Here is a 14979-nt window from a genome sequence, read left to right on the forward strand (position 1 = left end):
TTGTGTCAAAACAGATATATGTGACCAGTAGCAAATCTAATGTAATGCATTTAGGTTCCAATTTTTGATGCAAACAATGCTTTGCCAAATGATTTCTCATAGTGTTTCATTCCTCAGTAAAGGATAAGCAGTAATTTATTTATTTTTATGTTTTCATTGCTTCACAGGAACACAAAGAAAAGTAATTACAAAAGCCTCACAACATGATGGCATTAATTTATAATTAAGAGGTAGTGTAGTGCTAGACTGTCACACACTAGCATTCTACCATTTCACATGAGGCCAGAGCACATTTTAGAAAGGCTGTGAACTAAAACCAAAAAGTATATACCATAATATTATTTAACTATAGCCTTAAAACTAGCCATTTCTGTACTATATAAAAAAAATGATTCCCACAAGTGTTAAAACAGAATGCCAATGTAACACAGTAGCCCACTCTCAAGTGATTCTTAAAAAGGATTTAGTCAAATTAAGTTGTACCACTTAGAACGTTAATTTTCTAGGAAGCAATGTCCTGTAATCCTCCCATCCCCGTCTGCCTTTTCTGTTATTTCTTCTTATGGGAATCCATAGGCATATTACAAATAAAAATGATGATAATAATAATAATAATATCAGCCTATCTCCTATGATAAAATACTCAGTTACAACATGTATTCTGTATTCCAATCATTTAGAATTTGTCATTCAAAATAATTCTTAGCTTTGCTAACGTTTGCTGTTTTCATCGCCAACTGTACTCCAATGCATGAAGCACATTTATTTTTTGTTTTGTTTTTAAATAGGTAATCTGAGATATGTCACCATTACTTCCAGATTGTGCAAACGTGGTAAAAACAGCCATTTTCACAGATCAGCACTCGAGATAAAATAAGCAGCCAAATGAAAAGGAAATCATCAAACACATTATGATGTCTGGAAATTCTTATTTGATAGACCCATAAAAGATCAATTCATTACGTATACAACAACCCTTTATGTTTTAATTTGTGTCAATATATCATGTAACTGCATTAAATACATTACGATTTTTCTGTTCCTTTGTGAACATGTTCCATATATTTAAGGTGCAGTAAAGTCAAAATTAAAGTTTCATGATTCAGATAGAGCATGTCATTTTGAATAACTTTCCAATTTATTTATATTCTCTAATTTGCTTTGTTCAAACTGGATCCCTTTTTGAAAAGCAAACACCTAGGCTGCTTTAAAAGAAGTAATGCACTACTGCTGATTGATGGCTGCACACAAGTACCTCCTGTCATCTGAACTAACTTCCAGTAGTGCATTGCTGCTGCTGCTTCTTCAACAAACAATGCCAGGAGAATATATATATATATATATATACATACGTATACATACACACACTGATCACAGCGAAGTAACAAAATGTATTCAGGTTGGCCATGCAATTAATGGTGTTAAGAGATGTGACATGCAGTTTTGTATTGAATTATGTATTTTTAAGAAATATCCTCATTGAAAGAATAAAATGAGAGAAAGAGATGGTCAGGAACTTGAGAAATATGAAGGAACTGTAAGTGACATAGACAGGTGTGCGCTAATCACAACTATCACTTGAGAAAAGACAGACTACTAATTTTAGGCAGTGGAAAATAAATGGGTGTTAGACAGTTGTTTATTTACAAGCTTTTTAAGATTTCAAAACCCACGCAAAAGCTGCACGTTAGTTGCCACGTGTGCATACAATCTGCCCGGACTCTGACATTCCAAGTGGTGATTGTTTTTATTTCAAAATAATGGAACATCTCTAAGTAATAATCTTGACAGCCTCAGGAATAGAGGTAATTAACACCTATGCTGGAACCAAGTCAACTGGCACTTAACCCCTCCATTCCTCCCAGGGCTCAGCTGTCTTCTAGGAGAAGGATATGCTTCTGCACATCTTTCAAGTTTTAAATAGCAGTTGGGAGAGTACCATGCTAACACACCAGGAAATCACATTTATCTGTATGGGCAAGAAAACAATGACACTTTTGTGGGCCTATTAATTATTATTTTTATGAGGAAGGTATTGTACACTATAACTATTATTTAAAAAAAAAAAAAAAGTTTAACACGTTGCATCAAAAACAGAAAGAAGCAAAGAATACCAACAGAATGTTATTTAGTGCATGCCATTCTTCTAAGCTATCCTTTCTTGTTGATAGTTAAAGGGACAGTCCAGTCAAAACTAAACTTTCATGATTCCAATAGGACATGCAATTTTAAACAACTTTCCAATTTACTTTTATATAAAATTTGCTCTCTTGGTATTCTTAGGGGAAAGCTAAACCTAGGTAGGCTCATATGGTAAATTTGAAGCCGTTGAACTGCCTTTTATCTCAGTGCACTTTAACAGTTTTTCACAGTTAGTCACTGCTAGTTCATGTGTGTCATTGAGATAACATTGTGCTCACCCCATGGATTTATTTATGAATTAGCACTGATAGGCTAAAATTGAAGTCTGTAAAAAGTCAACAGAGTCTACATTTTTATAAAAAAATAAAAAAAAATGAAGACTCTGGTTACCCACTTAATATTTTTAATATGTTTTTCAAACACCACCCATTATTACATTTTCCAATAAAGCTGGAGAGAAACTGATCTTGCAGAGCCAAATTGTTACTTAGCCTACCTTGGAGGGAAGACTAGATTAACAGAAGAATGCTATTTAATTTCTTTTTCACAAATTACATAATTATCATATGTTCATTATGAAAATTTTAAGGAGTAGGCAGTTAAATTGGGCCTCACCTTATTCAGAATTTTACAATTTAGACCGTTTACATCACTGTCCCAAGAAGACTGGAAGGGAAATGTGTGTGTGTGTGTATATATATATATATATATGTATATATATATATATATATATATATATATATATATATATATATATATATATATATATATATATATATATATATATATATATATATATATATATATATATATATATATATATATATATATATATATATATATATATATATATATATATATATATATAACACATAGAAACACCCAGCACTCACCAGCTAGCTCACAGCTAAGATAAAATCACAACTGGAAAGGTTAGTCACCGCATCTGGCCAAATGGGAAAGCTCAGGCACCACGTCAAGGTCCTTTCCTTAGCCTGAGTCCCTAACACAGGCACACCATCATGCGAGCTCACAAAGCTAAACAAACTGAGAACAAAGAAGGGGTGCACAGGTGGCTGTAATCACCCATAGAAAATACAAAACATGGAAGGGAACTGCACTCCAAGACCGGATCAGGTACACATCCTGTGACTCAGTAACATCCAGCCCTGGGTGCTAAATAGCACTCCAAAAAAGCTGTGATGTCACCAGAGCCACAGGCAGTTAACCCCAGTCCGGAATGGGTGCAAGAACCAAGGGAGATTACAAATAAAAAGTAATACAACACATAGAAACACCCAGCACTCACCAGCTAGCTCACAGCTAAGATAAAATCACAACTGGAAAGGTTAGTCACCGCATCTGGCCAAATGGGAAAGCTCAGGCACCACGTCAAGGTCCTTTCCTTAGCCTGAGTCCCTAACACAGGCACACCATCATGCGAGCTCACAAAACTAAACAAACTGAGAACAAAGAAGGGGTGCACAGGTGGCTGTAATCACCCATAGAAAATACAAAACATGGAAGGGAACTGCACTCCAAGACCGGATCAGGTACACATCCTGTGACTCAGTAACATCCAGCCCTGGGTGCTAAATAGCATTCCAAAAAAGCTGTGATGTCACCAGAGCCACAGGCAGTTAACCCCAGTCCGGAATGGGTGCAAGAACCAAGGGAGATTACAAATAAAAAGTAATACAACACATAGAAACACCCAGCACTCATCAGCTAGCTCACAGCTAAGATAAAATCACAACTGGAAAGGTTAGTCACCGCATCTGGCCAAATGGGAAAGCTCAGGCACCACGTCAAGGTCCTTTCCTTAGCCTGAGTCCCTAACACAGGCACACCATCATGCGAGCTCACAAAGCTAAACAAACTGAGAACAAAGAAGGGGTGCACAGGTGGCTGTAATCACCCATAGAAAATACAAAACATGGAAGGGAACTGCACTCCAAGACCGGATCAGGTACACATCCTGTGACTCAGTAACATCCAGCCCTGGGTGCTAAATAGCACTCCAAAAAAGCTGTGATGTCACCAGAGCCACAGGCAGTTAACCCCAGTCCGGAATGGGTGCAAGAACCAAGGGAGATTACAAATAAAAAGTAATACAACACATAGAAACACCCAGCACTCACCAGCTAGCTCACAGCTAAGATAAAATCACAACTGGAAAGGTTAGTCACCGAATCTGGCCAAATGGGAAAGCTCAGGCACCACGTCAAGGTCCTTTCCTTAGCCTGAGTCCCTAACACAGGCACACCATCATGCGAGCTCACAAAGCTAAACACACTGAGAACAAAGAAGGGGTGCACAGGTGGCTGTAATCACCCATAGAAAATACAAAACATGGAAGGGAACTGCACTCCAAGACCGGATCAGGTACACATCCTGTGACTCAGTAACATCCAGCCCTGGGTGCTAAATAGCACTCCAAAAAAGCTGTGATGTCACCAGAGCCACAGGCAGTTAACCCCAGTCCGGAATGGGTGCAAGAACCAAGGGAGATTACAAATAAAAAGTAATACAACACATAGAAACACACACAGGGAGTGCAGAATTATTAGGCAAATGAGTATTTTGAGCACATCATCCTCTTTATGCATGTTGTCTTACTCCAAGCTGTATAGGCTCGAAAGCCTACTACCAATTAAGCATATTAGGTGATGTGCATCTCTGTAATGAGAAGGGGTGTGATCTAATGACATCAACACCCTATATCAGGTGTGCATAATTATTAGGCAACTTCCTTTCCTTTGGCAAAATGGGTCAAAAGAAGGACTTGACAGGCTCAGAAAAGTAAAAAATAGTGAGATATCTTGCAGAGGGATGCAGCACTCTTAAAATTGCAAAGCTTCTGAAGCGTGATCATCGAACAATCAAGCGTTTCATTCAAAATAGTCAACAGGGTCGGAAGAAGCGTGTGGAAAAACCAAGGCGCAAAATAACTGCCCATGAACTGAGAAAAGTCAAGCGTGCAGCTGCCAAGATGCCACTTGCCACCAGTTTGGCCATATTTCAGAGCTGCAACATCACTGGAGTGCCCAAAAGCACAAGGTGTGCAATACTCAGAGACATGGCCAAGGTAAGAAAGGCTGAAAGACGACCACCACTGAACAAGACACACAAGCTGAAACGTCAAGACTGGACCAATTCTCAAGACTGATTTTTCTAAGGTTTTATGGACTGATGAAATGAGAGTGAGTCTTGATGGGCCAGATGGATGGGCCCGTGGCTGGATTGGTAAAGGGCAGAGAGCTCCAGTCCGACTCAGACGCCAGCAAGGTGGAGGTGGAGTACTGGTTTGGGCTGGTATCATCAAAGATGAGCTTGTGGGGCCTTTTCGGGTTGAGCTCAACTCCCAGTCCTACTGCCAGTTTCTGGAAGACACCTTCTTCAAGCAGTGGTACAGGAAGAAGTCTGCATCCTTCAAGAAAAACATGATTTTCATGCAGGACAATGCTCCATCACACGCGTCCAAGTACTCCACAGCGTGGCTGGCAAGAAAGGGTATAAAAGAAGAAAATCTAATGACATGGCCTCCTTGTTCACCTGATCTGAACCCCATTGAGAACCTGTGGTCCATCATCAAATGTGAGATTTACAAGGAGGGAAAACAGTACACCTCTCTGAACAGTGTCTGGGAGGCTGTGGTTGCTGCTGCACGCAATGTTGATGGTGAACAGATCAAAACACTGACAGAATCCATGGATGGCAGGCTTTTGAGTGTCCTTGCAAAGAAAGGTGGCTATATTGGTCACTGATTTGTTTTTGTTTTGTTTTTGAATGTCAGAAATGTATATTTGTGAATGTTGAGATGTTATATTGGTTTCACTGGTAAAAATAAATAATTGAAATGGGTATATATTTGTTTTTTGTTAAGTTGCCTAATAATTATGCACAGTAATAGTCACCTGCACACACAGATATCCCCCTAAAATAGCTAAAACTAAAAACAAACTAAAAACTACTTCCAAAAATATTCAGCTTTGATATTAATAAGTTTTTTGGGTTCATTGAGAACATGGTTGTTGTTCAATAATAAAATGAATCCTCAAAAATAAAACTTGCCTAATAATTCTGCACTCCCTATATATATATATATATATATATATATATATATATATATATATATATATATATATATATATATATATATATATATATATGTGTGTGTGTGTGTGTGTGCTAATTTCCTATGCAAATATTTACATTGATATATATATATATATATATATATATACACACACACACACACATATATATATATATATATATATATATATATATATATATATATACATACATATACACACACACACACACACACGTACATACACACACACATATATATTTAATTTTTTTAAATAAAGTAAAAAAAAAAGGTAGAAAACCCTTTAGTTAAACTGCTTGGGGAACAGTTAGGATTTATGTCATTTAGGCAATATTAACATAATACAACTTATACATGCAACCTAAAAGGTCGTTTTATATCATTTTTAATACTTTTGGTATGAACATTATCTTCAGAAAGATAGTACTGTACTATAATTATATATTTGTTGTTTTTAATAAATAACAAACTTTTAGGTCTGCATACAAAAAAACTAGTAAATTACACAACCATATGGTACTGTTAAATTAATAATTAAAATATCAATAACATCTCTTAACAAAAAGCATGACAACAAATATAAATGTATGCTTACCTGATAAGTCCAGGTCCATTTATTTTCTATTTTGTGAATGTTTTTTACTGGCACAAGTTTGAGTATGCACCTCTTTTTTTCCCTGCTCCATTTTATTGCTCTTATTTTTCTTTTCAAGTAAGACTACTTTCTAGTAAGTTGGGAGGGATTTTAAGGGCTCATGGGGTTTTGGGATCTTTGCCTCCTCTTAGTGGCTAGGAGTATAATTCCAAGGAATAATGGATTGTGGACTCTCATCACCATAAACTAAATTAATTCATCAGGTAAGCATAAATTAAAGGGATGCACCAAAATTTCGACTGCAGAAATGTTTAGTCCGAAAATGGCATTATTTGACTTACTGTTTTGCATATAATAGTTTTATATTGATGTTAAATTAATATCTAACAATATATTATTCTTCATTCAGTCTATAACAGAAACAGTTTAACAGATTTTTATTTTCAATGATATTTTAAGTTATTTTCTGTCAAATTTAGGTGTGTTAATTTCAATAAAAATGTATTTTATTAGCTTGAAGTTTTTTATTTCAGATTCATTAAAAAGTCATGCTATTTATAAAATTAAAGAAAAAACTATTTTTAAAATTGTTTTGTTTAAAAAACAAAATTTATGCTTACCTGAAAAATGTTTTTCTTTCCAGATATGCAGAGTCCACAACGTCATCAATACTAGTGGGAATATCACTCCTGGCCAGCAGGAGGAGACAAAGAGCACCACAGCAAGGCTGTTAAGTATCAATCCCCTTCCCACAATCCCCAGTTATTCGACCAAAAGGAAATAGAAAAAAGGAATGACACAAAGGTGTAGAGGAGCCTGAGGTTTAGTCAAAAAAATAACTGTCTTTAAGATAAGGGTGAGGCCGTGGACTCTCCATATCTGGAAAGAAAGAAATGTATCAGGTAAGCATACATTTTGTTTTCTTTCCTAAGAAATGGGGAGTCCACAACATCATCAATTACTAGTGGAAACCAATACCCAAACTTGAGGACACAGATGACTAGGGAGAGATAGCAAGACAGGCAGACCTAAAAAGAAGGCACCACTGCTTGAAGAACCTTCCTCCCAAAAGAAGCCTCAGCTGAGGCAAAAGTATAAAAATTGGAAAAAGTATGCAAAGAGGACCAAGTTGCAGCCTTGCAAATCTGTTCCACAGAAGCTTCATTTTTCAAATCCCAAGGAGGAGGAGACAACCCTCATGTTGTCAGTATATGGCCGGGTTATAACACAATATATTTAATAATTATCCTTTAAACTAAACCCCAAATAAAAATGCATATACCAAGACCATAAAATTAATATAAAATCCTGATTTTTTTTTTTTATTAGTTAATATCTATAAACACATTGAAATATATTTGTAGGAACCAGAGTATGAGTCAATAATATACACGTTTAAAACTATTAAAATATGCTATGCAAAGTTCATAAAAGTTTACCTTTAAAATTAGCCTTATTCACAATAGCCTTTCATTCAATTAACACAATGAGATTCCAATATATTCAGCTACTAGCATTCAAGTAATGCACTCAGCTATTGAGCTACAATTGATTCTAATACAATTCTAATTAGGACACTAAAAGTACATATATTCTTAATGTAAACAGTTACTTTAAATGTCCATTTATTGAAACTGAAATAAATTCTTAGTTACTTATAATAATAATATATATTGCAAAGATAAACAACTTAAAATTTAGGATTAGTTAGGATTAGTTTAAAATATACAGGCTATGAATATAAACTGCTCTCTTTAATCTATTACTTACAATTTGACTATGCTCTTACCAATTACCTTTGATTAAAATATTTAAAAAAAAATTAGAACCAAATTGTAGTTCAATCTCCCAAAAACGTCTTTGTTTATCCAATTCACCTCAGAATACCAAAATTGAGTTTTTGCAGGTGGAAAAGAAGGTAGCTATTATGCCTTTTGTAACTGTATGTAATGCAGCCAAGTTTTTATCAGTCACAGTTTTTGCACACAGACAGCCCCCAGCCTTTTCTATGCTTGGGGTTTTTATCATGATATTACCCCAGTCCTTTTTGTTTTGTACCATCATTGACGAATTGGAGAGGCCTTTATGGATCCTTGTCCCTTCTGATTGGACAACCTTGGATATATGGTTGCTAGGGAAAAAATGCATCGGTTAACAACCAATTGCTTTTGGCTGTAATTCTTGCATCGCAACACCGGGTTTTGGTCATCGGGGGGCAGCATGACAAACAAACAGATTAATTCCTAACATTCATATTTACTACATCTTAAATATCTCCCATATAATGATTATATTAAACATACTCTAATTTATTGCATTAATAAATTACAATATTAATTATAGATGGGGTAGTATCATATTTTTCTGATTTCCCCCGATACTAAACACATTATGTTTTTAACATTATATTATATCGAAGGAATTTATACTGCTAACTTATTAGCTTAAAATCCATTTAAAATGTCATTAGTATCCTGGCATTTATATAAAAACCACAGCGTATTTCATATTCAGTACTGCACTGCATCCCAACATGAATATAATATATTTCATATTTCTAATAAATTCTGAATGCATGAATCTTGTCTATGCAGATCTGAAATAAAATAATAATGTTATTAATTGTTATGTTAAAATAGAAAATATCCATTTCTGTTTTTATGGACCTTTTGTTTTTCCAGTGAAATAAAGGGAAGAATTGTCAAATATGTATAAATCTATTTGCAGCATTTATCTAAAATGTTACTATTAATCATTGATTTTTAGGTCCACAAATATCCATATTCATATGAAACCCAGCATTTATACATTCATTATGCAGATATTCATCCAGATATCCCAACAATGTATAAAAGATCCAGATATCCCATTACATTAGTTGTTCCCATAATTTTCATTAGATTTCTGGAAAACAGAGAGAGAAAAAAATGTTTTTATCTTTAAGTCCATGGTTCAGTGTTTGTATACTTGACAAAGCAGGCACTAATTTGCATTGAAATGTGAATGGTTTCTTTCCCACAAAATATGTCACCTACGCCAGACAACTAGGCTACGTTGTAAACGTGTTTATGCTGGTCAAATTTGTATTGCTTCCATACACAGCAGGGCTGTGAGCTTCAAAAGCTATGTTAATCAGGAAAAAGTGTCTCCTATCTGATTTCATATACTGAGCATATAGCCAAATATAGATTGACCATCTCTTATTGAAGTTTTTGCCTTTGAACTGGTTTAATGGTCCTATTCTAATTTAAGCTATAAAACTCTCAAAATCACTTTTACAACATTCCTTTTTAAGTGACTTTGTGACTTATCCTGTGTAATCACATAAGTGGGGGAGGATTGAATTTGGTCAGTCAAAGCATTTAATGTTTTATGAATGAATAAATCATTTGGTACTGATTAGCAAAAACATAATTTATGTAAGAACTTACCTGATAAATTAATTTCTTTCATATTAGCAAGAGTCCATGAGCTAGTGACGTATGGGATATACATTCCTACCAGGAGGGGCAAAGTTTCCCAAACCTCAAAATGCCTACAAATACACCCCTCACCACACCCACAAATCAGTTTAACGCATAGCCAAGAAGTGGGGTGATAAGAAAAAAGTGCGAAAGCATAAAAAATAAGGAATTGGAATAATTGTGCTTTATACAAAAAAATCATAACCACCACAAAAAAGGGTGGGCCTCATGGACTCTTGCTAATATGAAAGAAATGAATTTATCAGGTAAGTTCTTACATAAATTATGTTTTCTTTCATGTAATTAGCAAGAGTCCATGAGCTAGTGACGTATGGGATAATGAATACCCAAGATGTGGATCTTCCACGCAAGAGTCACTAGAGAGGGAGGGATAAAATAAAGACAGCCAATTCCGCTGAAAATAATCCACACCCAAAACAAAGTTTAAATTTTATAATGAAAAAAAACTGAAATTATAAGCAGAAGAATCAAACTGAAACAGCTGCCTGAAGTACTTTTCTACCAAAAACTGCTTCAGAAGAAGACGGGAGGCAAAGTTTGTAGAACTGATTTGTGGGTGTGGTGAGGGGTGTATTTGTAGGCATTTTGAGGTTTGGGAAACTTTGCCCCTCCTGGTAGGAATGTATATCCCATACGTCACTAGCTCATGGACTCTTGCTAATTACATGAAAGAAATATATAATAATATATATATTAATCTTTACCTATACCTTGACAATGTAATGAGCCGTAATTCTCTCAGGAGGCTGCTGACCAGTAGTCTCATAAGCAAAACTAATAATACTTCTCAACCAGAGAGAAAGAGAAGTAGCAGAAGCTTTCAGACCCTTGCGCTTTCCAGAGAAACAAACAAGCAGGGCAGAAGACTGACAAAAATCTTTAGTCTGTAAATAAAATTTTAAAGCACGCACGACATCCAAGTTGTGCAACAAACGCTCCTTATTAGAAGAGGAATTAGGACATAGAGAAGGAACAACAATTTCCTGAAAATATTTCTATCCAAAACCACTTTCGGAAGAAAACCTAACTTAGTACGAAGAACCGCCTTATCATGAAAGATAAGGCGAATCACACTGCAAAGCCGAGAGTTCAGAGACACTCCACGCAGAAGAGATAGGAACAAAAAAACATAATTTATGTAAGAACTTACCTGATAAATTCATTTCTTTCATATTAACAAGAGTCCATGAGCTAGTGACGTATGGGATATACATTCCTACCAGGAGGGGCAAAGTTTCCCAAACCTTAAAATGCCTATAAATACACCCCTCACCACACCCACAAATCAGTTTAACGAATAGCCAAGAAGTGGGGTGATAAGAAAAAAAGTGCGAAGCATATAAAATAAGGAATTGGAATAATTGTGCTTTATACAAAAAAATCATAACCACCACAAAAAAGGGTGGGCCTCATGGACTCTTGTTAATATGAAAGAAATGAATTTATCAGGTAAGTTCTTACATAAATTATGTTTTCTTTCATGTAATTAACAAGAGTCCATGAGCTAGTGACGTATGGGATAATGACTACCCAAGATGTGGATCTTTCCACACAAGAGTCACTAGAGAGGGAGGGATAAAATAAAGACAGCCAATTCCTGCTGAAAATAATCCACACCCAAAATAAAGTTTAACAAAAAACATAAGCAGAAGATTCAAACTGAAACCGCTGCCTGAAGAACTTTTCTACCAAAAACTGCTTCAGAAGAAGAAAATACATCAAAATGGTAGAATTTAGTAAAAGTATGCAAAGAGGACCAAGTTGCTGCTTTGCAGATCTGGTCAACCGAAGCTTCATTCCTAAACGCCCAGGAAGTAGATACTGACCTAGTAGAATGAGCTGTAATTCTTTGAGGCGGAATTTTACCCGACTCAACATAGGCAAGATTAATTCAAGATTTCAACCAAGATGCCAAAGAAATGGCAGAAGCTTTCTGGCCTTTCCTAGAACCGGAAAAGATAACAAATAGACTAGAAGTCTTACGGAAAGATTTCGTAGCTTCAACATAATATTTCAAAGCTCTAACAACATCCAAAGAATGCAATGATTTCTCCTTAGAATTCTTAGGATTAGGACATAATGAAGGAACCACAATTTCTCTACTAATGTTGTTGGAATTCACAACTTTAGGTAAAAATTCAAAAGAAGTTCGCAACACCGCCTTATCCTGATGAAAAATCAGAAAAGGAGACTCACACGAAAGAGCAGATAATTCAGAAACTCTTCTAGCAGAAGAGATGGCCAAAAGGAACAAAACTTTCCAAGAAAGTAATTTAATGTCCAATGAATGCATAGGTTCAAACGGAGGAGCTTGAAGAGCTCCCAGAACCAAATTCAAACTCCAAGGAGGAGAAATTGACTTAATGACAGGTTTTATACGAACCAAAGCTTGTACAAAACAATGAATATCAGGAAGAATAGCAATCTTTCTGTGAAAAAGAACAGAAAGAGCGGAGATTTGTCCTTTCAAAGAACTTGCGGACAAACCCTTATCTAAACCATCCTGAAGAAACTGTAAAATTCTCGGTATTCTAAAAGAATGCCAAGAAAAATGATGAGAAAGACACCAAGAAATATAAGTCTTCCAGACTCTATAATATATCTCCCTAGATACAGATTTACGAGCCTGTAACATAGTATTAATCACGGAGTCAGAGAAACCTCTATGACCAAGAATCAAGCGTTCAATCTCCATACCTTTAAATTTAAGGATTTCAGATCCGGATGGAAAAAAGGACCTTGTGACAGAAGGTCTGGTCTTAACGGAAGAGTCCATGGCTGGCAAGATGCCATCCGGACAAGATCCGCATACCAAAACCTGTGAGGCCATGCCGGAGCTATTAGCAGAACAAACGAGCATTCCCTCAGAATCTTGGAGATTACTCTTGGAAGAAGAACTAGAGGCGGAAAGATATAGGCAGGATGATACTTCCAAGGAAGTGATAATGCATCCACTGCCTCCGCCTGAGGATCCCGGGATCTGGACAGATACCTGGGAAGTTTCTTGTTTAGATGAGAGGCCATCAGATCTATCTCTGGAAGCCCCCACAATTGAACAATCTGAAGAAATACCTCTGGGTGAAGAGACCATTCGCCCGGATGCAACGTTTGGCGACTGAGATAATCCGCTTCCCAATTGTCTACACCTGGGATATGAACCGCAGAGATTAGACAGGAGCTGGATTCCGCCCAAACCAAAATTCGAGATACTTCTTTCATAGCCAGAGGACTGTGAGTCCCTCCTTGATGATTGATGTATGCCACAGTTGTGACATTGTCTGTCTGAAAACAAATGAACGATTCTCTCTTCAGAAGAGGCCAAAACTGAAGAGCTCTGAAAACTGCACGGAGTTCCAAGATATTGATCGGTAATCTCACCTCCTGAGATTCCCAAACTCCTTGTGCCGTCAGAGATCCCCACACAGCTCCCCAACCTGTGAGACTTGCATCTGTTGAAATTACAGTCCAGGTCGGAAGAACAAAAGAAGCCCCCTGAATTAAACGATGGTGATCTGTCCACCACGTTAGAGAGTGCCGAACAATCGGTTTTAAAGATATTAATTGATATATCTTCGTGTAATCCCTGCACCATTGGTTCAGCATACAGAGCTGAAGAGGTCGCATGTGAAAACGAGCAAAGGGGATCGCGTCCGATGCAGCAGTCATAAGACCTAGAATTTCCATGCATAAGGCTACCGAAGGGAATGATTGAGACTGAAGGTTTCGACAGGCTGTAATCAATTTTAGACGTCTCTTGTCTGTTAAAGACAAAGTCATGGACACTGAATCTATCTGGAAACCCAGAAAGGTTACCCTTGTTTGAGGAATCAAAGAACTTTTTGGTAAATTGATCCTCCAACCATGATCTTGAAGAAACAACACAAGTCGATTCGTATGAGACTCTGCTAAATGTAAAGACGGAGCAAGTACCAAGATATCGTCCAAATAAGGAAATACCACAATACCCTGTTCTCTGATTACAGACAGAAGGGCACCGAGAATCTTTGTGAAAATTCTTGGAGCTGTAGCAAGGCCAAACGGTAGAGCCACAAATTGGTAATGCTTGTCTAGAAAAGAGAATCTCAGGAACTGATAATGATCTGGATGAATTGGAATATGCAGATATGCATCCTGTAAATCTATTGTGGACATATAATTCCCTTGCTGAACAAAAGGCAATATAGTCCTTACAGTTACCATCTTGAACGTTGGTATCCTTACATAACGATTCAATAATTTTAGATCCAGAACTGGTCTGAAGGAATTCTCCTTCTTTGGTACAATGAAGAGATTTGAATAAAACCCCATCCCCTGTTCCGGAACTGGAACTGGCATAATTACTCCAGCCAACTCTAGATCTGAAACACAATTCAGAAATGCTTGAGCTTTCACTGGATTTACTGGGACACGGGAAAGAAAAAATCTCTTTGCAGGAGGTCTCATCTTGAAACCAATTCTGTACCCTTCTGAAACAATGTTCTGAATCCAAAGATTGTGAACAGAATTGATCCAAATTTCTTTGAAAAAACGTAACCTGCCCCCTACCAGCTGAACTGGAATGAGGGCCGTACCTTCATGTGAACTTAGAAGCAGGCTTTGCCTTTCTAGCAGGCTTGGATTTATTCCAGACTGGAGATGGT

At 36.5% G+C, this 14979-nt stretch overlaps 1 protein-coding gene across 1 annotated transcript in view; it reads right to left on the reverse strand.

Moving 5' to 3' along the window:
- Window positions 1-14979, reverse strand: part of DIS3L2 (DIS3 like 3'-5' exoribonuclease 2) — a 1626200-nt gene that overhangs the window by 1033668 nt on the left and 577553 nt on the right. The gene's annotated exons all lie outside the window — the stretch shown is intronic.

The sequence above is a fragment of the Bombina bombina genome, chromosome 4 (genome assembly GCF_027579735.1).
Source record: "Bombina bombina isolate aBomBom1 chromosome 4, aBomBom1.pri, whole genome shotgun sequence".
NCBI lineage: Eukaryota > Metazoa > Chordata > Amphibia > Anura > Bombinatoridae > Bombina > Bombina bombina.